Source organism: Rhamphochromis sp. 'chilingali', assembly GCF_963969265.1.
Source record: "Rhamphochromis sp. 'chilingali' genome assembly, chromosome: 20".
Taxonomy (NCBI): Eukaryota; Metazoa; Chordata; class Actinopteri; order Cichliformes; family Cichlidae; genus Rhamphochromis; species Rhamphochromis sp. 'chilingali'.
The window spans coordinates 4,740,158-4,762,661 of record NC_137947.1 but is presented as its reverse complement, the minus strand read 5'-3'; the positions used below and the strand labels follow the sequence as shown (position 1 = coordinate 4,762,661).

Below are 22,504 nucleotides of genomic sequence, written 5' to 3'. Positions count from 1 at the left end.
CTTTGCTGTGACTCAGAGATAACACCGTGACGCGTAAAGAGATTTTCAGGAGCTTATAAAACTGCGGGTGGAGCGAACCATTTACGCACAGCGGGAATGGTAATAATTGCCCAGCGGAACGAACACGCTGAACGAAGTTTAGCCATTCAAGAAAAGAAAAATCAAGCTGATAACTTTTTCCCATATTTCAACTTCGTCTGTGTTTTATTTTGTGTGCACTGAGAAAACAAAACATGAAGGAACAGATGGAATTAGCCACGAAGACTTCACCTCTCCTTATCTGTGCGTGTGTGTGTGTGCGCGCGCGTGTTTGTGCGTGTGTGTGTCTTGTTTGATGGATACTTGTTATTAGCGCAGATCAAGCTCTGTGGTTGAGGGGAGAAAGAAGAAAAGTTTGTAGTATGAGCCAAGCAAAAGTCGCTTAAATTCAGAGACGTGAAAAAAATTGTCTGACAGAAAGAGACGAACATGAGTCTTCCTGTCTTCCTCGGGCCCAAATCAAATGATGGTGTTCTGCCAAAAACGGATTGCTTGTATTTAAACTGCTATAAATAACTTGTTGGTGTATAATATGTGAAACATATGTCAAATGTATCATGAATGATATCACGTCATCTTGAGCAACAAACAACATTCCTGTAACAAGGTAGAAGCCGCAATCAGTTTTTGGCAGTGAGTTTTATGTATCCTTTATGTATGCAGTTAAAAAAAAATTGTTGACTTTAAAAATGTCTCTTTTAAGAGTAATCTGGCCAAGAGGACAGCTGAAATTGCAACAAATGCAAAAATAGTTCTGTAAATATATAAAGTGGACAAAAGGGAGCTGATTGATTATAATTTATTTATTTATTAACCTTTATTTAACCAGGAAGATCCCATTGAGATTAAAAACCTCTTTTTCAAGGGAGACCTGGCCAAGATAGGCAGCAGCAGATGTCTCACAGTTACAGAAATTATAACGTAAGTACAATAACACAGTCACAAAGATACTTGAAAAACAGGTAATTTTTTAATTTTATATATACCCCTTTGTAATACCTGTTCACCAAAGTCTGTTTAGCAACATACGTAACGATATTACACATAAAAAACACACGGAAACATTGGAAATCAGTTTTTGGCACAACAACGGCTCACGGTCAAAATCACTGGAGTTCTTCCAGACCCAAAAAGTGCTCCATGTTTCCTGGTTTCCATTTTTGACTTGTATGTATGTTTTTAGATGTTTCTTTTCACTGTGCAGGGCTGTAACACCCACCTAATTGTGCATGTTGGACCCCAGCCAAACCTAAAACCGTGTTTAAACTTCCTCACTCTCGTTGTGACTCTCAGTCCCAAACTTTACAGATTTCAAGTCACAAATATTGTGCATGGTCGCATTTTTAAAGGCTCAACAACAAAAAAGAAGAAGAATAAAAATATGCCAAACTGGCATCCTCACCCTAACAGCTCCTCCTCTCTGCCACTTTGAACACTGCTTCCGCGGTTCGTGTCTCCGTGTCCGTTGTTAAAGCTTTCCAAGAACCCGACAGAGCTGGTCAGATGTTAAAGCTATTAACAACTGAACTAAATGAAACATTAAATAATATGTTTAAAGTTATAACTTTCACATTTAATGAAAGTTTGATATTATATGGAAGAAGACGCCAGAAGTCCAAAGTAACGCGATATTTAAAATCCCCATGTATCAGTCCTATATTCACATATGTTGTTAATACAACAATGCCAGTACGAAAAATAGCTTTTAATAGCTCTGTATAACATTATAATCACTTTAGATCAATCTATTCACCTTGAAGGAGAGGTCAGAGGTCAAATGTAACTTTTTTTATTTAATTTATATCTTTGTACTTTCTATGCCATTCTAGGTTCAAACTTTTAGGGGGACTGCATGCAGTGCCTTGTAATTAATATTAATGGAATATGCTGTTTGCAAATGTAATCAACTATTTTCACATTTGTAAGCCTCAATTCAGTTGGATAAACATCACAATGTTAATCTAATTAGTTGGATGACCAATTATAGTGTTTAAGAATAATCAGAGTGAATAATCAGAGATTTCAATCTAATCCACCTCTTGTAGGGTGGAGCTTTTCCTTATCAAACCAGAGGCAAAGGCTCAGTCATTAAAGAAGTTAAAGAACTATTTGTGGCAAAGAAGACAAAATGAGAAACATTATTTCAGACTGCTAATCACATAGAGGCAGTCCACCAAATCATCAAGCACTTAAAGTAGCATCATTCTGTACAGACAATGGAAAATCACCCTGCTGCTCACAGACCTGTAAGCCAAGCTAACTGGTAATATTAAATATTAACTGGTAATATTATGTTTCATATTAAAGTTTTTGAATTCATACAAACCCTCCCTTTATTATGCAGACTCAGCATAAAGCACCATGTACCCCAATTTCACGAGTGGAGAACAGATTTGTACTCCGTCACATGAACGTAGTGGCACCATCGTGTTCAGCCACGTTTAGAGTGACAGAGTACGAATCCTGTAAAATGCCACCATTCAATATACTCTGTATAGAATTTGCACTGGCATTTTGTAAGTGTGCTTCTGAAGAAGATGCAAAGTATCCATGAAAATAGTAATAATGAGTATCTGTGAAAAGTAACTTTTGTTTTTCCAGCAAACTTCATTATCTTTTCTCTCCCCCCCTCCCCTCCCCTCTCTCTCCTCATTACTCAACTAGAAACTACAAAAAGACAAAAATATCATCTCATAAAAATTACTATAGTATCAAGTTGGGGGTCCATGACTGATTACAGTACAGCACACGGCTTAATTATGTAAAATCATCATAAATGAATGTGAGAATTTTCATAATTTTTGGTGATTTTGACTAGATCTCCACTCTTTCATATCCCTCTGTCCTCCTCTCTCAGACTTTATGCCATCATCCAAAAGTTAAATAACAGTGAATAAAAGTCATAAACTGATCCTTATCAATCTATAACAACATTCAAACTGAATACAGTTTGAATATTTGGACATAGACAGGTCATTTTGACTTCCTGGATGCGGAACTGCTAAACAAACACTGACGCCCAATTCGACCAGAATAGGAACAAAAAATTTTAACAAACTAAAATAATAAAGTTCATCAGCTCCTTGGCTGGCAACTCAAGATATATCAGCAAACTAGTGGATCAGAAGGTCAACGCTAATAATCTCTAGTGATATAGGCAACATTAGCAAATGATTTTCACGCGATTTAGAGAACAAATAAAAATAAGCAGACACTTTATTAGCCACAAAAACAGTTGCCTCAATGCGCTTTATGTTGTAAGGTAAAGATCCTACAGTAATACAGAGAACAACCCAACAATACGACCCCCCCTGTAAACAAGCGCTTGGGTGACAGTGGGAAGGAAAAACTCCCTTTTAGCAGAAAGAAACCGCCAGCAGGTTTGGCTGAGCCATCTGCCTTGGCCGGTTGGGATGAGGGGAGGAAGACAAGACAAAGACATGCTGTGGAAAAGAGCCATAAATTAAAAATAACCAATAAATGAATGGAGAGTGGTGTATAAACACAGTGAGTGTAAACGGTGATGATGATTTAATGACGCCTTTTCCTATCAAGTGAGGAAGAAAGTTTCCACACAGCTTCTGCCCTGACTCTGTTCTCAGTCTGTGGACAGTTAGTTAAGTGGATGGCTGTATCTGCGCGTGTCTTTGCAGCAGCGTTTCCTGGTCTTGTTTATTTTCAGCCAAATGAAAATCAAAGCATGACGTTTCCACATTCTCGGGGCGCATTTTACGCACGTGGCGCAGCAGCCGCAACTTCATTCAGAAGGATATATTTAGATCTCCTAACACGAGATTAATCCCACAGTGTTCACGTGCAGTGATTTGTTACTCACGGACAGCTTTTACGCGCAGATCTGAAGTCTAAAACAACATCTGGAACACAGCCGCGTCTCCATGACGAGTCCAGCTCTGTCACCGCTGTGGGCACGTTTATTTTCAGCTGAATCCAAAGAGCATTTCCTTCGGACGATCAAACATCCTTCTGTCTGAGTTTAAAGGTCTGCCGCTTCAGATCAGAGCGTCTCAGAGGCAAAAAGGCGCACAATGAGGGCTTGATGTGATGAACGCCTGTTACATCATTAAGGATAACAACGCGATATGACAACAGCGATGAAAACAAATATTACTGGACCATAAATGGATCGATACACTAACTCTATCCGTTGCTGCTCCATTGTGGTGGTTCAGCTCTTACATCTTTTCATTCGTCGCCTGTAGCTCACCGAACCGGCGTGTGTCTGCAAACACATGAACATGAGTGCCGTAAAAGAGACTTCCTCTAAATGAATTCACATGCAAACTGAAGCTATGTCACATTAATACAATCAGTGTGACTGAACGCCAACATTTCCCAGGAGTATTTGCGGTTGTGCACGCCCCCACCGCCTGAGGGCGCAGCAGGACACGAATCAGAAAGCGGTAACCCAAAAAAGTCCAAACAAATATTTATCGTGGATCTCCACGTAAACGCCAAATTTTAATCGTCTGGATAAATCCTGCTACATATCAGCTTACCTAAACTAACTCTTTCATCCGTCTCACTTCCAGCACATCACATCAACACAGTTTCTTGTTGTGAGTTTCTCACAAGTTTTCTTATTTTCGTGCACGGAGACTGCAACCAGTGCGCAAATGCTCAGCTGATGTCCTTTAATGTGTCATAGCTTACTGACAACACAGGGAGGGCTGATGTGGTTAATGTCAGGGCCTTTTTTGAGTTATGTTGCTGCCAACAAAATCAAGGTGGGCTATTCCTCATTAAATTGTAAAATGTCTCAGTTATTATGCATTTCATGGGGAACTTGGTGTCTGCTTGTAAATGTTTTTATTTTTGTAATCCTTACGAAGATCCTATCTCTAAGGATGTTTTTACTTTGTCCACTCAATGGAAATTCCAGCATAGGTGGATTTTTGTCAACCATAACGATTCTTATTAGTTTCAGAAGCTCTCCCTAAAGAGTTTGGGGCTTTTTCACGTGTTTGTCTCCTGGGTACTGCTGCATTAAACACTCCAAAGGCACATTTGAGGACTTTCAGAGGGCTTTTTTTAATGTCACACACATACACACACTGACAACGTGAAAACAATAACAGCTACACTGTTGTGGTTGATGATTACTTATACTGGTCTGGGGCAATAAAAACAAAAAGAAATTTATAATGCAGTTCCTTCACATTTCCAGTAGATGTCACAGAAATCCAGAGTTATTTTCCACACATCTCACACTTTAGAAGTTCAACGCTAATACTGTCCAATTGTGTGTGTGTGTGTGTGTGTGTGTGTGTGTGTGTGTGTGTGTGTGTGTGTGTGTGTGTGTGTGTGTGTGTGTGTGTGTGTGTGTGTGTGTGTGTTTTCATTCAGACAAATCTAAAAATGAAGCGCTGACTTGAATTTGAGAGTTCAAAATGATCGTGTATTACTTGAACTGCATCCCACTGCTATTTCTGTTTCTTGTCAGTTTTATAGGAAGTGAAATAGGTGAAGTCAGAAACTCGTTGGAGCACCAGTTACTGAGTGGCAAAGCTTTTTTTTTTTTAACCATTTTTCAGCTCACTAACAGTCAGATAACTATGGTTGCTGGTCAGACCACAGTTTAGATCCGTCCATTTTCTTCCACTTATCCTTACTAGGGTCGTGGGGGTGCTGGAGCCTGTCCCAGCTACCATAGGACTAGGCAGGGTACACCCTGGTCAGGTCACCAGTCTATCGAAGGGCTAAAACCATTTGCACTCATGGGTAATTTAGAATCTCTAGTTAACCTAAGCAGCCTAACCTAACACAAGGAACCAGCCAGATGGTGGAATCAAACTGAGGACCTTCTTGCTGTGAGGCAACAGTGCTAATCGCTGTGCCACTGTGTGGCCCAGTTAGCTTACAGTTCAGTTTTTATTCCACAGACATATTTGTAAAACTGCCTCCAGCTTCATTGCTGTCTACAAATCATCACTCTACAGTGGGAAAGTGAAACTAAATGCTGCTCCAGAAACTACCTGCTATGGTCGGCCACTCATACTTGTCCTCAGAGCCTTACTAAGCAGTGCTGAGAGCGCTAACACAGGGGCGTTAATGATGAAGAAGTCCTTGTAGAAAAATATATTAGTGTAGCTTCAGAAGATCCTTGACAGCTCCCAAACTGCTGCAGACCAGCAAAAACATTCGGCACACAACCAAAGTGCACCATGCAGAACAACTCCCAGGACTAAATGCTTCTCCCTAAGACCTCTGCAGGGTTACGACAAAGACTGTCAGGTAAAAGTCCCCGATTGTTATGCGGAAGAAGCCCAGAAACAGGCAAGCATCAGAAGAACTGAGCCGCTACAAACTCTATGACATCAGACAGAAATATCAGGTAGATACAAAAGAGATGGACATGGGAAGAAAAAGAGAATTACAACAATCTTATGGGGTAAAACTCCAGTTTTGGAAGATTAACCTCTCAGTGATGCTGCCAGCACACAGTAGGATATTATCTCCCAGCCAAAGCCAGCTGCATGAGGCCCCGTAAGGGATCCAGCAGGGTGGAGTGCAATCAGGCATGTCCACGGATATCTTTCAACACTCTAGGAGAAGCAGCTCAGTAACGACAGCAAAAATGAAGTCCATTCTCCAAAGTAGCTCCTGCGTGAAAGAGCTATTTCATATAAGAAATAGAGGTGACAGTGGTTTTATACCTCGACCATCAGATGGCCGTGATATGTCTTCCTACCTATGACACACAAAGTATCATCTCTAGTCTGCAGGACGCCTGCACCTTCCCCAACCTGTAGCCAGGCAGAATGAAGACTGACCACGACCCGTCAACTGTGAAAGCCCCATTTAAATGCTCAAATCCAACTATATTCTGAGGGTTTGGTTCTTAGCTTACAGTCTTCTCTACACACTGACACTTTTCTTTTAGAGGGTTTCCACCAAGAGCTGCATAAATGGACAGGAGCTACCTGCTCAGGTCAGAATTTAGGAATAAAAAATGAAAAAGGTGCTCCACAGGGCACGTTAAGCATTAAGCATTAAGTTTCATCTGGACCAACAAGATCTGTTTCCCCCCCCAAACTGGGAGGATACATGTCATCCATAGATTTCACAGACTGTGGCCAATGCAAGTCAGTCTTTGGTCTGAATTCACTGACTCAGAAATCATCCTTCATGTTTCTTTATATTTATGTGAATGTGTCCCCTGCGCTCCCACCCACCTGCCTTTAATGGTCAATGGGAACGATTTCCGTGGACGGAGCGGGAGCTTGGAGTGAGGGTGGGTGTGTGTACGGGGCTGGCGTCCCTTTAAACTGCACACTGAGTTACTGTTGAGGGCTGCGTGACTCCTCGCCGCCGTACCCGCTTCCGCACAGGCGCGATTGGCCGCCACCGCTGTGTGGGCGGGACACGAAACAGTGACTCAGCTCTGAGTCACTGCACGACATGTCTGTCACAGAGCGAAGTGTGACGCGTTCACGGACTTCAGGAACAAACGACTGATAAACAGACTCAAAGTCAGACTGAAACATGGCGAATTTTACAAAACACATCTCCGTGTTATGAACCACATGTATAATATGTTTAATAGGCTTTCGTAGGCAACTGAACCTCCACACTGAGTGATTTCTTTTCGTTCAGGAGCAGAATTCAAAGAATATTATTTGTCCCATGACACTTGAATGCAGCACGAGGCTGGCTGATATTACAAGACTTCGCATTGGCGGCGGTCTGTGTGACATTGGAGACGTTGGACTGAGCCCGTACGTAGTCCACCAGATTTTAGGTAGAACAGAAATTAGACATCCCGGCATTGGCCGTGTGACCTTTCTCCCGTCACAGAAGCTTCAGAGTCCATTTTTTCAAATCCATTTTTCTACTTCAGCACCGTGCTGGACGGATCTGCCATACAGGGTGAGTGTCTGAAACTGCATCATGAACTCTTGTACAGACACTCGCTGTCTGGGGCTCCTCTTGGTTGTGATCGTAAGTGATGTATTTTTGTGTTTATGTTTCCATCTCTATGAGTCTTCTTATCTTTAACACCTTAAACATCTCCACAAGTAGCTTTCAGCATTGTAAGAAAAAAAACAATAACCCATCATAAACTGGTTCAAAGAAGGAGCAAGTACGTTGCCTGTGTACATCAGCAGAGGCTGTCAGAAGTGGAAAAGCGCAGCGTGGAATTCCCGTTACGCACGATCATAACGCGCGTAGACAGTTCAGCGCCAAACTTCACTGGAAAAATAGCGATTTATGGAGCGAACATGCTGCTGAACGATAATGCATAACAGGTCAAGCGCGCAGATGTGTTTTACGTGTGAAATGACGATGCTCTTGAAATCGGCCTATGTTTGACAAATGAAACATCGCTCATTGTAATTTTTGCGTGTTTAAAAAGTTTAACGGGCGATCGTGGCTTAAGAGTTGGGAGTTCGCCTTGTAATCGGAAGGTTGCCGGGTGTTGTGCCAAAAAGTGATTGTCTGCCAAAAAGGGATTTCCAGTGTTTCTGTGTATTTTTTATGTGTAATATCTTTACGTATGTTCGTAAATAGACTTCGGTGAACAGGGGATACAAAGGGGTTACATAAAGAATTAAAAAATTATCTGTTTTTTAAGTATCTTTACAACTTGTACTTACATTATAACCATATCTGGTCCTTTATCCCCACTTAACATATTTTTACAGAACTATTGTAATATTTGCTGCCATTTCTGCTGTGCTCTTGGCCAACTTACTCTTACAAAATACATTTTTAATGTTAATGAGATTTTTTTTACTGCATAAATAAAGGTTATATAAAAGTCGCTGCCAAAAACTGATTGCGGCTTGTATCTTGCTACACGAATGTTGTTTGTGGCTCAAGATGACTTTATGTCATCCATAAGGGATGCATTTGACATATGTTTAACATATTATAGCCCAACAAGTTACTTATAGCACTTTAAATATGAGCAATTGCTTTTTGGCAAATACCGGAAATCAGTTTTTGGCAGACAATCACTTTTTGGCACAACACCGGTTCGAGCCCCGGCTTGGACAGTCTCGGTCGTTGTGTCCTTGGGCAAGACACTTCACCCGTTGCCTACTGGTGGTGGTCAGAGGGCCCGGTGGCGCCAGTGTCCGGCAGCCTCGCCTCTGTCAGTGCGCCCCAGGGTGGCTGTGGCTACAATGTAGCTTGCCATCACCAGTGTGTGAATGTGTGTGTGAATGGGTGGATGACTGGATATGTAAAGCGCTTTGGGGTCCTTAGGGACTAGTAAAGCGCTATATAAATACAGGCCATTTACCATTTACCATAATTAAAAGGCGTCACTTCGTCACTTCAAGTTCTTAATCATGAAGGGAGCACAGGAACTTTTTTTTGGGGGGGGGGGGGGGGGGGGGGTATAGTTTTAAAGGGCTTTCAGGGAGATCTGATTCTTCTGGAGTTGGAGGAACTCACCGCGGTGTTCTCAGTTGACGCTCACACAGAATCAGCGCTCATTTGCTGTTCTGCTACTGCCTTCATTATATAACCGAGTTGTCTTTAAGCTCTCACACACCAGCACTGACTGACTGACAGGCAGATCGCGCTGCGCTGCTGCGCTGCTCCAGTGCGGCACAGTATTCCCTCGTGCCTGGACTTCATACACACATGTACTTATAATTTATGTGCCGTCGATGTCAAACCGAAGGAAGAAACGCGTGTTTAGGATCGTGTTTATTGGGTTTTTTAAATCATCATTGCTCACTAGGAGCATAGACCTTCATATCTGAGTGCAGCCCGGGCTGACCGGCCTGAATGAACACTCCTGCCGTCAAATGGCCAATGCGGGGCTGGCTGGTGGAACTTTGGCAAAGGGATTACACAAGCATCCAGGCCTCTAACTCAGCAGCTAATCCAGATTAAGGTGCTGTGGTTCTTCAGTGTTCCCAGCCTGGGTCTCAGACACTGTGGCCCGTCTGGCAGGCAAAATCAGCAAACCGTCCAGCATGAGCTGTCGCTTTCCCTACTTTCAAGACTCTGCTGTACTTACAATCCTGCAGTACACTAAAAAGCAGAAATACCTGATCTAGTATAATCATGAACCTGACCGTCACAGTAAAGATAACACCATGTTGCTAAAAGCTACCTTGATGATCAAATCTGGAGTCGCTTTGGGCCAAAAACGTTTCAGTAGCCACACTGAACAGATGCAAAGCCCTTCCAGAAGCAAGTCTCACCACTGAGCGGCTACCTTGAAAGTCCTCTGGACACTTATCTGTTCAGGTGTTTTAAGTCATTATGGAAATGAACTTTGCCTCTTTATATCCAGCAAGCCACTCAGGGATGGGGTCAGGGTTCCCTTTAAGCCACATGCTACATAAAAAATGATATGCATTTCTACTGGGGTAAAGTTCCATTTAAAGAGGAAGGTGTGAACCTACCTCTAACCCTAAACAGGTCAGCGGTGACTCTGTGGATGTTAAGAAACTAAAAGATGTTCCTGCTGTCCAAGCAGGCAAACAATTCTTTCTTGGGGTTGTATGGTATCCAAACACAAATTCTACCCCTTACTTGCAACACAACATGGGTAACTAATGACCTGGTATATGTTAACAGGTTAGATCAGAAAAGGATATAATCACTAGTCAGATCTGGTCAACTGTAATTCTTCCATACACTTCAAACTTAGGATTCTTTGACTGTCCTCATGTCAAGAGTAGAAGAGTAGACAGGAAGAGGCAGAGACCTGGGAAAACGAGCAGCAAAGGGCCACAGGTCGGAGTCAGACTCAGGCTGCTACGTTTAGCCTTGCAGCATCACCTGCTCACCCTGTGAGCTAAACTGGCTCCCAGCTGCAGAAATCTTGACCTACAAATGTGTCATAATCTCCAGTGGTGAAAGTTGCATTCTTGGCCTCATAGAAGTGAACATAAGAAGTCTGCAAACCTCAGGGTACAAATCTGTGTAAGACAGAGGACAGGTGTTGTACTTGTTTCTGAGGCTCAAACCGCTAAGTACTGGTTAGTGGTTCTGTTTTTCCTGACCTTCTGCTTTTAATGCATTTGGCATTCAGTATGGAGAATGTGACAGAGACTGAGAGAGAGAGAGAGAGAGAGAGAGAGAGGGAGGGAGAGCTCTGTGAACTATAAATAGACAGTGGGAGAGTGGTTGTGATGATAGCATCACCACACAATAATCCCTCAGCAAGACTGGCGTTGCTCCACTGCACTGTGCTGGCTCTAACAGGGAGCAGGTATCCCCTCTACTTTCCCCCTATACAGTAAGCAGGGTTATCCTGTGAACCCTTGACCTTATGCCAAAAGTCTGTGTGCATAAATGCTGTATTAAGCTTGGTAATATGGAACGTGTTTCACTCAGCCTGAACAGGTTGGAGGGTGGATGGAGCTCACTGGTCAGTCAGACAACAGGCAGGGGGGCAGATCATGTTCCTGCAGTTGTGGGCATAAACTGCCATTTGTTGAATGCCATCCTGGACTCCCGCTCATATCAGCTACGTCTCAGCAAGCAAATATTGGCTATGATCAGTTTCAGCACCCACAGATCATTTCCTTGTCTTGGAAAGCTAACTATAAGCTCTAACTGCAAAAATTACAAATGAAATGGATCAATGAAGGCACTCACAGAGTGCTTTTCATTGCAGTGTTACCATAGAACTTAAAGTTTGCTTATCTTGATCTGCCTCACTGTTGCTATAGAGTTGCAAAGTGGTGGCTGCTATTTTGGGCAATCCTGATCCAGCAGTAAAGTCCCATTCATTTCTCCCACAGAAAATGTAAGGTGACTCATAGCTGGAGCGCCTCTACAGCTTGGATTACCATCAAAATCATCTGATTCAATCATCAAACCATTAACAATGGTGTTACAAAGTATTTATAATTTTTTTTTAATTAAAAAAAGTCAACAGTGTAAGGTTGTGCAAATAAAACTTCCTGGTAAGAAAGTTAACTTAAATCCTTATTTGCATTTCCACAAGAACAACTGGGTTCTTCAGATTCTGTCAGGAAATTAAGTCTGTGTATCAAAATCAGTTTGAATTTTTTTTAATCTCATGCGATAAAATTAAGCAGCTGTAATTGGCTCCCTCTCCACAGCACTGGCTCCTAGAGGTCATGGGTATTGTAGTATTTAGACCACAGGTGTCGAACTCCAGGCCTCGTGTGACGGTGACCTGCAGGTTTTAGATGTGTCCTTGATCCAACACAGCTGATTTAAATGGCTAAACTACCTCCTCAACATGTCTTGTTCTCAGAGGCCTGGTAATGAACTAATCATTTGATTCAGGTGTGTTGACCCAGGGTGAGATCTAAAACCTGCAGGACACCGGCCCTCAAGGCCTGGAGTTCGACACCCCTGATTTAGACTGATGTACTTTTGCACAAAAGGCATAAAAACCATCAATCTGACAAACTCTGCAGATAGCAAATATCTCTGCTAACATAGTTCTCTGTAAATGCTTTGTCACAGTCATTATAGTATTAACCGAGCATGTTTTTCAATAGTGGGGGAAGCTGCAGCTCAGTCCTTTAGTGTCCCTGTAATGTCTTTGTTTGAGGTGTAGCTATGCAGCAATATAAACATTTGGAGACTATTAGAAGCCTAATCTTCATGCAAACAGATATTAGCTATATCTAAAAGGCAAATCAGTGGCTGCTGTTTTTTTTAAGGAAGTCATAATGTGGTCATGACACTGATGAAAATGCCCATCCGTGCTTTTCCTGTGATTTACTAATTTGAAAGTCTCAATCTTAAGAACTAATCTCAAGCTGTTCCATAATATTTCTGGTGTTAAGCTTAATGACCTTCAGCAGATGTAGTGAAGATCATCTTAAAGGGCCAGTGCACGCTTTAGGACCTTCAACATCCTTTATATACACACAGATATAAACATACTCGACACAGATTGTCAAGCTGTAATGAAAACGTCTCTCTTTTGTTGCTGCGTTTCATGGTGGCAGCGCTTGTGTGTGATGTAAGTGTTTGACTGCTGTCCATAAACTGCACTTACAGGTTTGCAGGTGCAAACAGGAGACACGCACACTCACACACAGACACACACTTGCATTTTGCTGCCTTACCATTCATTCCATCGCCACAGTCAGCAGTCGTGTGTGTGTTTGTGTAGCAGCTCTGCATTTTTGTTTTTAGTGCTTTTACTTTGAACAGAGCGCTCACCATCGCCCCGCCCCTTCAGGCACTGACCTCTTTTTCATTATTCAAACAAACAGCAACTTTTTCTTGTTTCATTCCTTCTTTCTTTCTCACATGTTGACGCGGATACAACTTTATTTTTAATGTTTTTAAACCAACAGATCAACTGTGCAACATTACAGGGAGAAAGAGTGGCAATCGTAGGAGATTTTATTTTAGATATTTGATACTTTGATGTGTTTAAGAGGCTTTTATTGGCATGGATGTGCTTTTCAAGTTTGTAGTGTGGGAATGTGTAAAGCTGCGATAAAGGCTTCATTGTGTGAATGCTGCATGCCTTTTTTTCTTATCTTTTGAGATCTTGTAAAGTCAGGAAATGTTCAGGAAAGAAAACCGGACAAGAATTTCAGTGGTGGAATAATTTCATATTTGCCAAACAGAGCAGGGGCAACATGGTGGTGCAATAAGGCCCTGGGTTTGAATCCACCATCCATCCACCATCCACCAACAGGACAGCCGCAGATGTTCCCTGAACCTCAAAACACCCCCCATTCCTGTGTTTTTAACTCCTGCCAATGTCACAGGCACCAGGGAACGTCTGTGTGCTAGACGCCACAGAACGTGCCCACTGGTCTCTTGTCCATGTGCTGATGGGTCAGAGCTGTTTTAGCAGCATGGGAGGAGAATTTTAAAAATCAGGGGGTGGTTTAACGTTGGGGCTTGTCTGTGTGCAAGAGTTAGCGTTGAAATGTCGTGAGACAAAATACTGTAACTCGAGGCGGTATTTTAACTCCCAGAACAGACCTCGTGGTAAAAGCACGTTGTGTTACAGCATTACACCAGCGTCGGTGTTGTTTTCTGCTACGCTTACAGCATGTTTACGACGTGCACCGCAATGCACTTAGGATCTAATAACTGAGGGAGCATTGTGCTGGATTCAGAGATCCTCAGGAAACAAGACGCAACAAGCAGAGATCGGAGACACATACTGTACACGCACACACACACACGACTGAGGGGATCAGATGTCAGAGAAGGAGCATTTGCAGAGCAGGCCTCTTAACAGGAGCAACAACTGCATTCAGAGAAAGACAGACAGATGTAAAGAGCAGATTTCCAGTGTCCATTGAGAAAATAAGGAGCTCCTAACTGAGCCGCTTGCACAGATGTTGACTCGTTGGGAGGTTATCATGTTGCATCCCCTAGCACACTGACTCATTGCTCCACTACCTGTATACTATGCTGAGTTACATCATGTACTCAGTTGGAATACCCCCTCCCACACACACTCTTCCTCCTACTCTGTAAGACAGCGAGAATGCTGCTCGATGCTAACGTAATGCGGTCGACTCTGACACACTCGGTTCATCATGCTGCATGAATACCAGCATGTTTTTCAGAACTAGTTTACTGTTCTACAATTTTTTTGGTGCGATGATCGTCTGAAATGAGAAGATTATGATCAGAAAATGTTGTACAGTAAACACCTTAGTCAAGTGTCCTATAAATATATTCTTTTTAAAGGGGACCTATTGTGCTGTTTGTGGCCGCTCATGTTAGATATGCCTAAGGTTTCAGATAATGAGGTTAGTGTAAGTGCAGGTAATCCCTGTTAGCCAGAAGCTCATACTTGAGATTGCTCTAAATGTTGTATTTCAGACAGCTTTTTTAAACTTATGGTCTGTGTGATGTCACAAAAAAGGGATATCCCTAATATGGTGATCTCTGGCACACAGCTCCGCCCATTTCCTGTTCAAATCTTTTGCTGGGCAGAATAAAGGGAGCTTAAAGGGAGGAGGAGCTAAAAACTGATTATTTTAGCTGGGGGATGAACTGAAGGGCTTTCTCCTCGATATTGTAAATTATTATTTTTCAGAGCTGCTCTAGTAGAGTGCAAAAATAACCTAATATCCGAACAGGTCCCGCTTTTGAGCACACATTGTTTCCTGAATGCACGACTCACTCCGCGACTCTTACTGGATTAGAAGGTTATGGTCTAGGGCAGCAGTCCCCAACCCCTGGGCCACAGACCGGTACCAGTCCATGAGTCGTTTGGTACCGGGCAGCAAGAATTGAGGCTGGGGTGTGAAATTCATGGTCTTCAGGGGTTTTTTTAAAATCAGTTTTTAGCATCATTTTTTAATCGGTTTTATAATTAACTCGGTTTCTCTGGGTCTTTTCCCGTGTGTTATGAATAAATCTTCTTTTTTTGGTACTTGTACTGGTTTTATTTTGTTGCATTTATCCGTGACACCTTAAAGGCTGGTCCATGAAAATATTGTCGGACATAAACCAGTCCGTGGCGCAAAAAAGGTTGGTGACCGTTGGTCTAGGATTAAGATCGCCAGTTCCATTTCCAGTTACATCATAATAGATTTCAAGACTCTCCTACAGCCACAGCAGCGGACCTTTGAGGTTCTCAGATAGAAGTAATTTATTAACCAAGAACTCGGGACAAGTGATAAATTATTAGTATTCTGTCTCCCAAGTGTGTTTCTTATGGACAACAAAGCCAACATTTTGGACAGCAGCTGGTCTCTGTAGTCATTGTTGTTAACATAAAGCAGGTCTCCACCTGCTGCCGGTTCTGCTTAGAGCAGTGCTGTTGCTCACAGTGGAGCTCAAGAACAGAACCAAAGCCATAAAGTTGCAGGTTATGATGCTGGAGTTGAAGTTGATTCATCTGCAGTACGAGAGACTCGCTGTAGCTGAAAGTTATTGAGGACTGCAATGACCTGGCCAGTAAGCTAATAGCAAGAAAAACACGATAGGAATGACTGGAGTCAGCTGTTTAACGAAGACTAACTGTTCAAAGTCAGAGCGAGAGAGATCAGCCACATTGAATAGGTGTAAGTTATGTCCAAAGGCTCTGCCTGAGGGTTGTAGCACCAAGTTGTTAGCAGCAGATTTGGACTTTGTAGGCTGTGGAGTGAGACTGAGTGTGTTGGGCTCTGTGTCAGCTGCATTATTCTCCTGGGGAAACTGCAGAGACCATAGAGGGGAGTCATGAGGGGAGTGGGGTTGGGGGCGCTTCTTCTGTGAGTGTGTGATACGTGTCGATGATGACAGCAATGATGAGAGAAATAAGTTCCATGTGCCCACGTTGGACTTTCTGACCATGATCATGCGATGGTGGCTGTTAGGGTTGAGCACACAGAAGTACTGCATTGTTGACATTTACGTATACACTAGGAAATGAGAAGAAGAGGAAGAAAACATGATGGGCTTGAATCAAATTAATCAAAGATGGTCCAGTGAAGGACGATGCATTATAGCAACAAGAAGGTCTCAGAGGGCGGACACCTCCACCCAGGCAGCTCACTCTCTGGGTATTTACTTTTAAAGAAAGACTGCTGTATTTTCTTTTTAAAAGTGCTTTAAGAAATTTGCAGGTATAAGACTTTTTGTCAGTTTTTGGCCAATGAATCAGTGAGCTGACCTTTAAGGAACTTGATGTATGTAAGCTGAATTTTATTGGCTCCAGGTAAGAGTATTTTAAAACGATAATCAGCGCCATGATAAATAATTATATGAACCTTAATTCAAATGTATATAGGTTCACATATCTTCTTCCACCAAAATGTGAAACCTACACAGTTGTGTGATATCAAAACACACCTTTTAAGATTTTGAATCCTATCTTCAAACAAGTTAAATTACAATTTATATTATTTGTGTTTTTGTGAGAGTCTGGCAGATGAATATGTCTGTTGAGCAGGACTGTGTTCATTGTTCAGTCGTACTTTAAACATTTCGTTAATCATTCAGTCTCCATCTGCAAAGGTGTGTGCAGAGATGTTATGTGTTCACTCAAAGTGTTTGCTGAGACATTAAAAGCACGTTGCCTCCTGAAACATAAGATATTACAAGGGTATGCTAAGTATATACACTCTCTTTAAAAGTGCGTACAAACTCTGTATTGTTAACCGGCTGTAGCCTCCTCTCACTAGCCTACAGGACGATCAGTAACACAGGGTTGCAGAAAGCTTTGAGCTGGAACTGGACAACAAATCAGCATGGCAAATGAGTCGAATCAGTTAGGGAGCATTAACATGCCAGCCCTGATACTGGGATATTTGGCTTCCAGTCACTGTATGATTACGGCCTAATGATTATATACTTTGTTATACAGTGCTGTGTCAGCTTGGCTGCCATTCAGGAGGCTGATATCTGTGTCAGTGGTGCAGAGTAGCATTTGGAGAGATTACTGTTTGGGCATTTGACTGAATGATGATGTGTGTAACGCCATAATTTAAAACTCGTGTGGAAGCCAGTAGCGTATCCTTTGGGTAGCAAACTCACGCAGCTGGTCAGGCGAACGCTTTAAACAAGTGAAAAGCAGGAAAGCGGTCTTATTCTGCAGCATGTCTCACATTGTTTAGTGGATTAAGGTCCTTACCTGCTAGTTGGCCACTTAATGCTTTTCTCATATCTGTTTTTGTTACTGGTATTATTTTTTTATCCTTTCACATTTTTTGGCACCAGCTGGTAGTTGTTCCTGGAGAAACAAAGCTGGTTGTCGCTAAGTTACTGACAAACTGAAGAAAACTTCAAAACTTGATGATTCTCAGCCAGCTTTTTAAAAATTTTGTTATCCTTTTTTATGTTGCTTAATGCCTCTGTGTGTTGTGTGTCACAGCCACTGCTGCAGCTCCAACTGCTGACCGTGATAAGTTGGCCGAACTACAATAACTAAAATCCCGTTGTTTTTGTTTCTGATCATGAGTACGCACCTGTCGGTTCGACCCCATGCAGCATCCTAGCCTCACATCTCTCAATTTAGATGTCTAAAAATATCTGGGAGCGCTGTAAGACGTGCTTTAGTGTAATAAAACCAATCAGTGGCTGCGTGGATGGACGGTATCTGCTGCAAAGAATTTCACATGAGCTCTCCCTGCTTTTCTAAGCTGTCCAATATTTCTCTGCTAATAGTAAAACTGAAACTGCGTTACTGTTTGGATAATTAACCATGTGGTTGGTTTTAAATGGACACCTGCATCACGACAGGTCACAATAATCACCTGATTTTAAACTGTGTTGACTGTGGAATTGTGCCTGCAATTAATATCAACATTCAGCTTGGGCCGCAGCCATATCGTGTTTTAGGTTTGCTTGTGTGTGTTTGTGTGTTTTTGTGTGTGTGTGGCAGAAGCTGGTTTTCATGACTCGTAGCTATTGGATGGATTTTTCTTTTCAATAATTAATGAGGAGGAAAGCAAACACATCCCTCTGCTGAGTAAGGACAGTTTGTGTGTGTGTGCGTTTGTGTGTGATCAGGTGTTTGTTCTGGCTTGTATTGTGTTTCCTCGTGTTTACTGCTGGAACTGGTGCTGGGCCAGTTTACCGGGCCAGATTGCCACAAAGGGATTTGATTAAGACTGTTGTAGACAAGACTGGGACATACTGGTTTGGACTGGGCTGAAATGGACACTTTAAAGATGAGTCAAACCACACTGATTAGCCCAACCCCAACCGATTGGATTGGTCTCCGGTGGACTGGATTGAGCCTGACTGGTGGTAAACTGGTGGTTAATTCAGCTAGGCCATGAAATCAAGCTCAGTCACAATCAGCAACACTTATATTTGGCATATAGGGGGTGCTGTTTTAAGCTGCTTTATCCTGCTTTCCTTCTGCAAGCCACTTTGCAACCCACCTCCACCCTTTTTTCTTTTACATTTTTTGCTCTGTTGTGTGCAGGGTGAACAGAGCTGTCCAGCCAACTGTACAGTACTAGAGATGGAAGAGTCCTCCTTACATCTATCTATCTATAGAGTTGCTGCCAGAACTGTGCATGAACAGTGTGCTCGGACAGGATTGAACCAGATTAGTCTTGGTTTTATTCAGTCAAGTCATTTTCCCCAGTTTCCCTTCCTATTTAACATTCCCATGCCTCAAGAAGCAGCTCACATTCTCAGATTTTCCATGTTGTGGTGCTTCCAAAACATCTCACTTCATTTCATTTCTGTGGTAGTTTGTTTGTTTCAGCGGTTTAGGCTGAAGAAGGTTGGAAGCAAAGCATTTTTCTTACAGGTTTGGTTTGGCTCACAATTGCTATGGTGAAGGAGAAAGTTAAACTAAATATTTAGCAGGCCGTTCTTTGTGCGTGTGTGTGTTTTCCCCCCCTCCAGTCATTGCTTTGACTGCATTCCCCCTGATTTTATGAAGACAGATTTTATTTTGTTGCACAAACGGCTCTATTTTAGTCCCCCTGCTAGACCTGTCCACTATAATTAGCTGCTTTGGCTTTCTGCAGCTAATGTGTTTGTGTGCTCATGTTTTGGACAAAAGAGAAAATGGAAAAAATGGGATATACGATAAGATCCTGTCCTGATTGAGCCTTTTTAAAGGTTTGTAGAGGTTTGTAGAAAAATATGGAGGACATTTTTTTTTCAGTTCTTATATAAACATTTGTAATTACTAGTTCCATATTCAATATTCATTCGTATTCATATTGAGCGATGATGAGTCATGAAAACCAAGCACAACGAGATCCACTGGGAAAGACAAGGAAACTCTCAAAGCTCTGAAAATAACTTTCATATGCCATGAAATAGTCTGAGTCCGATTTATCTGGTCAAACCTTTCTTTTCAAGGTCAACATCCAACTTTTAGCTCCATCTCATGTAAATATTATCGTCTACGTCCTCAATGCTTTGTCTGCTTCTGGTTTGGTGTTACCAGACAGCTGAGTGAGTGTGCATGTGTTTCTTTTCATTCAGCCTCATTAAGTAAATGACTGAATCACATCTGATGTCGCACATCACCCCAGTTTTCCTCTTGGGTTTTTTTTAGGGTGTGCTCATACAGATCATAGGGCGGTAAATGAGTTGTGTTGACTGCTGACTCATTGTGAAAGACTACTACCTGTTTTGACAGTCTGCCCATATATGGAGTCCACCTGAAATACTGGGCATGGGTTTCATTGTGACCTAGACACCTATCAGTTGCATGAAGTTCAAGACATCTCCATTAATGGACCATGGAGCTTGCATTGATTTGTAAAGCGTCACCCTGAAGGTCAGAACAATTTCCCATCTTCACTAAATGTTTATCGGTACTTTCGAATTATTGTTGCAGATACAAGTCAGTACAGCAAGGGGCTTTCTGTGTCAACTGCTAACCAGCTCAGCAACCAAAAATGTATAGGAGCCAGGAACATCTTTCCATTATTATCAGTGTCACATGATTCATTGACACCATTAGTCCTCAGCTTTATGAAGGTGCAAGTTTACAGCCATCCACACTAAAGGGTGGATCAACACCTGGGTAAAATTCCCAGCCGTACTTAATCTACTTCCACGCCCGGTGTAGATGCGAAATAGTCAGGGAAATGTTTCAGCTTGAATGTCGGTCCTTTGTGTTTCCTAAAAGCTCGCAGCTATATCAGGGGAGAACCAAGGCGAGTTTGCACCAACAGCCTTCTTGCCGTGAGGCAACAGTGCTGACCTGAGCACCGCCATGCTGCTGACATAGCACGCAGATTCAGAATGAAACTTGCAGATCATGCATGAAATGCTTTTCATTTAACTCAAAGGAAACGGTAAAGTCTTCAAGTAGCAAAACCCTCCCTGTCATTATTATGTTATGTTTTGTTCTGTCGGTGGATTGTGACTACTGCTTACCAAGTTGGGCTTCAGAGTTGCTCAGATCAGATGGTCATGATGACACGGCTCTTGTGACTCAGGTCCTTTATATGTGCCTGTTTTCTACCACATCCAGCACAGGGAACAACTATTCACACGCCATCACGTGGGTATCCTGGACCAGTTTTATTGTGTAATTATTGTTGTTCACTTCATCTGTTCACCTTAAGTTTTGGCTTGTGTGTAAAACACAGTTCAACTGTGATCCCACCTCAGCATCAGTACAGTTGTAGATGGTGTGCTGTAGAACAGTTATAAACATGCACTAACCTTGTAGATCCATATATTTACGACGACTACACATATAAAACACTTTTTTACATTAAAACTCTGAAAAGAACATTTTACTCAGGGCCCCCTGGTGGGTTAACATGGCCACGATCAGATATTAAGTGACCCTGACTTTGTCGTTAACTTTGATCATGACAACAAAAATCTCACTGATGATAAAAGCTGATTTCCCATTGAGTTGTATTCTGCTTGCATCATATTCATTTCTAACAGAGGCGCATTTAAGTTGCTAGTTCTTCTCTGGGGTTTGTAAGAAGTCATCCGGTGAAACTATGAAAGGCCAGGCAGAAGAATCAGGCAGTGGAAAAACAAACAGAGTAGTCAGAGACTTAATCACAACATATCTGCTGGAATGCGCCGACCTGCACACTTATGATATATTGCAGAGGATGTCTGGCAGTTTGGCTTAAAGTGCACACACACACATCATGATCATGCAGGTTTCTGGAGCTGTGATTTGCTACAAGACTACTTACAGAGTTTGAGATAACAACTGAGCTCTGTTTTGTTGCTCAAACGCAATTTTTATGCATGTGTGTGAATGTGCTTTGTGTCGACTTCTTTTTTGTGGGAGGGGAGCAGGGGGGTCAACACATGTTCATCTGTTTTCCCCCAAATATGTCTTTTTTGTGTGTATGTGCCGAGCAGAATGTGGACAAAGGACTGGGTGTCTGGAGAAGGTGCCGGGGAGGGGAGAAGGGGACGATGGGTGATGGGTGGGGGACTGGACGAAAGGATGATGGGTGGGAGTCTGCAGGGGACGGCTGGCTGGCTGGCTGGCTATGTTTATAGATGTGAGTTTGTGAGGGCAAAGGTGGGTGTGTGTGGGTGTGTGCATACATCTGCATATCTGTCTGCATGTGTCTAAGAACATGCAGACTCATCTGCCGGTGAACCCGTGCGCGTGTGTACACTGCCTGTCTGTTTGGAGGCTTGTGTGCAAGTGTGTGTGTGTGTTTCTGTGTGTGTGTTCTTTTGTTTTGCTCTGGGTTGCTGGGTGATGGGACCAGCTGGGAGGGCTGAAGCCATTCACTTCCCTTCTGCTACCCTGAAGGCAGCCAGCAGGGAGGGAGGGATGGAGAGAGATGGTGAGGTTTGGGGGGGAAGAAAAAGAGGAGAGAACCGTAGAGTATGTGGACGCAGGATCTCTGCATGAGATTTAAAAGGAGCAAACGCAATCAGGCGAAACAGAAAGAGGCTCGCAGCAATAGTGGAGAGGCGAGGAAGTTTTGAACCAGCTCAGGATGAATGAAGAGATTCATGAAGGAAAGTTGGGGGGGAGAGACGGAGGGAGGGAAAGTGTGTCAGGCTGAATCGTGATAGAGCAGTGGAGCTGACTCAGCCAGTCTGGTCTGGTGTAGGAGGGCAGCAGTACGGAAAGAAGTAATAGATTACTGAGGATGGATTACTATAACCA

General features: G+C 42.6%; 1 protein-coding gene across 1 annotated transcript in view; it reads left to right on the top strand.

Moving 5' to 3' along the window:
- Positions 1 to 7,771: 7,771 nt before the first annotated feature.
- Positions 7,772 to 22,504, top strand: part of sertad2b (SERTA domain containing 2b) — a 42,944-nt gene continuing 28,211 nt past the window's right edge. Inside the window, exon 1 of the mRNA XM_080869057.1 lies at positions 7,772 to 7,926. The gene's annotated coding sequence lies outside the window, so the exon portion shown is untranslated. The remainder of the gene's footprint in view (positions 7,927 to 22,504) is intronic.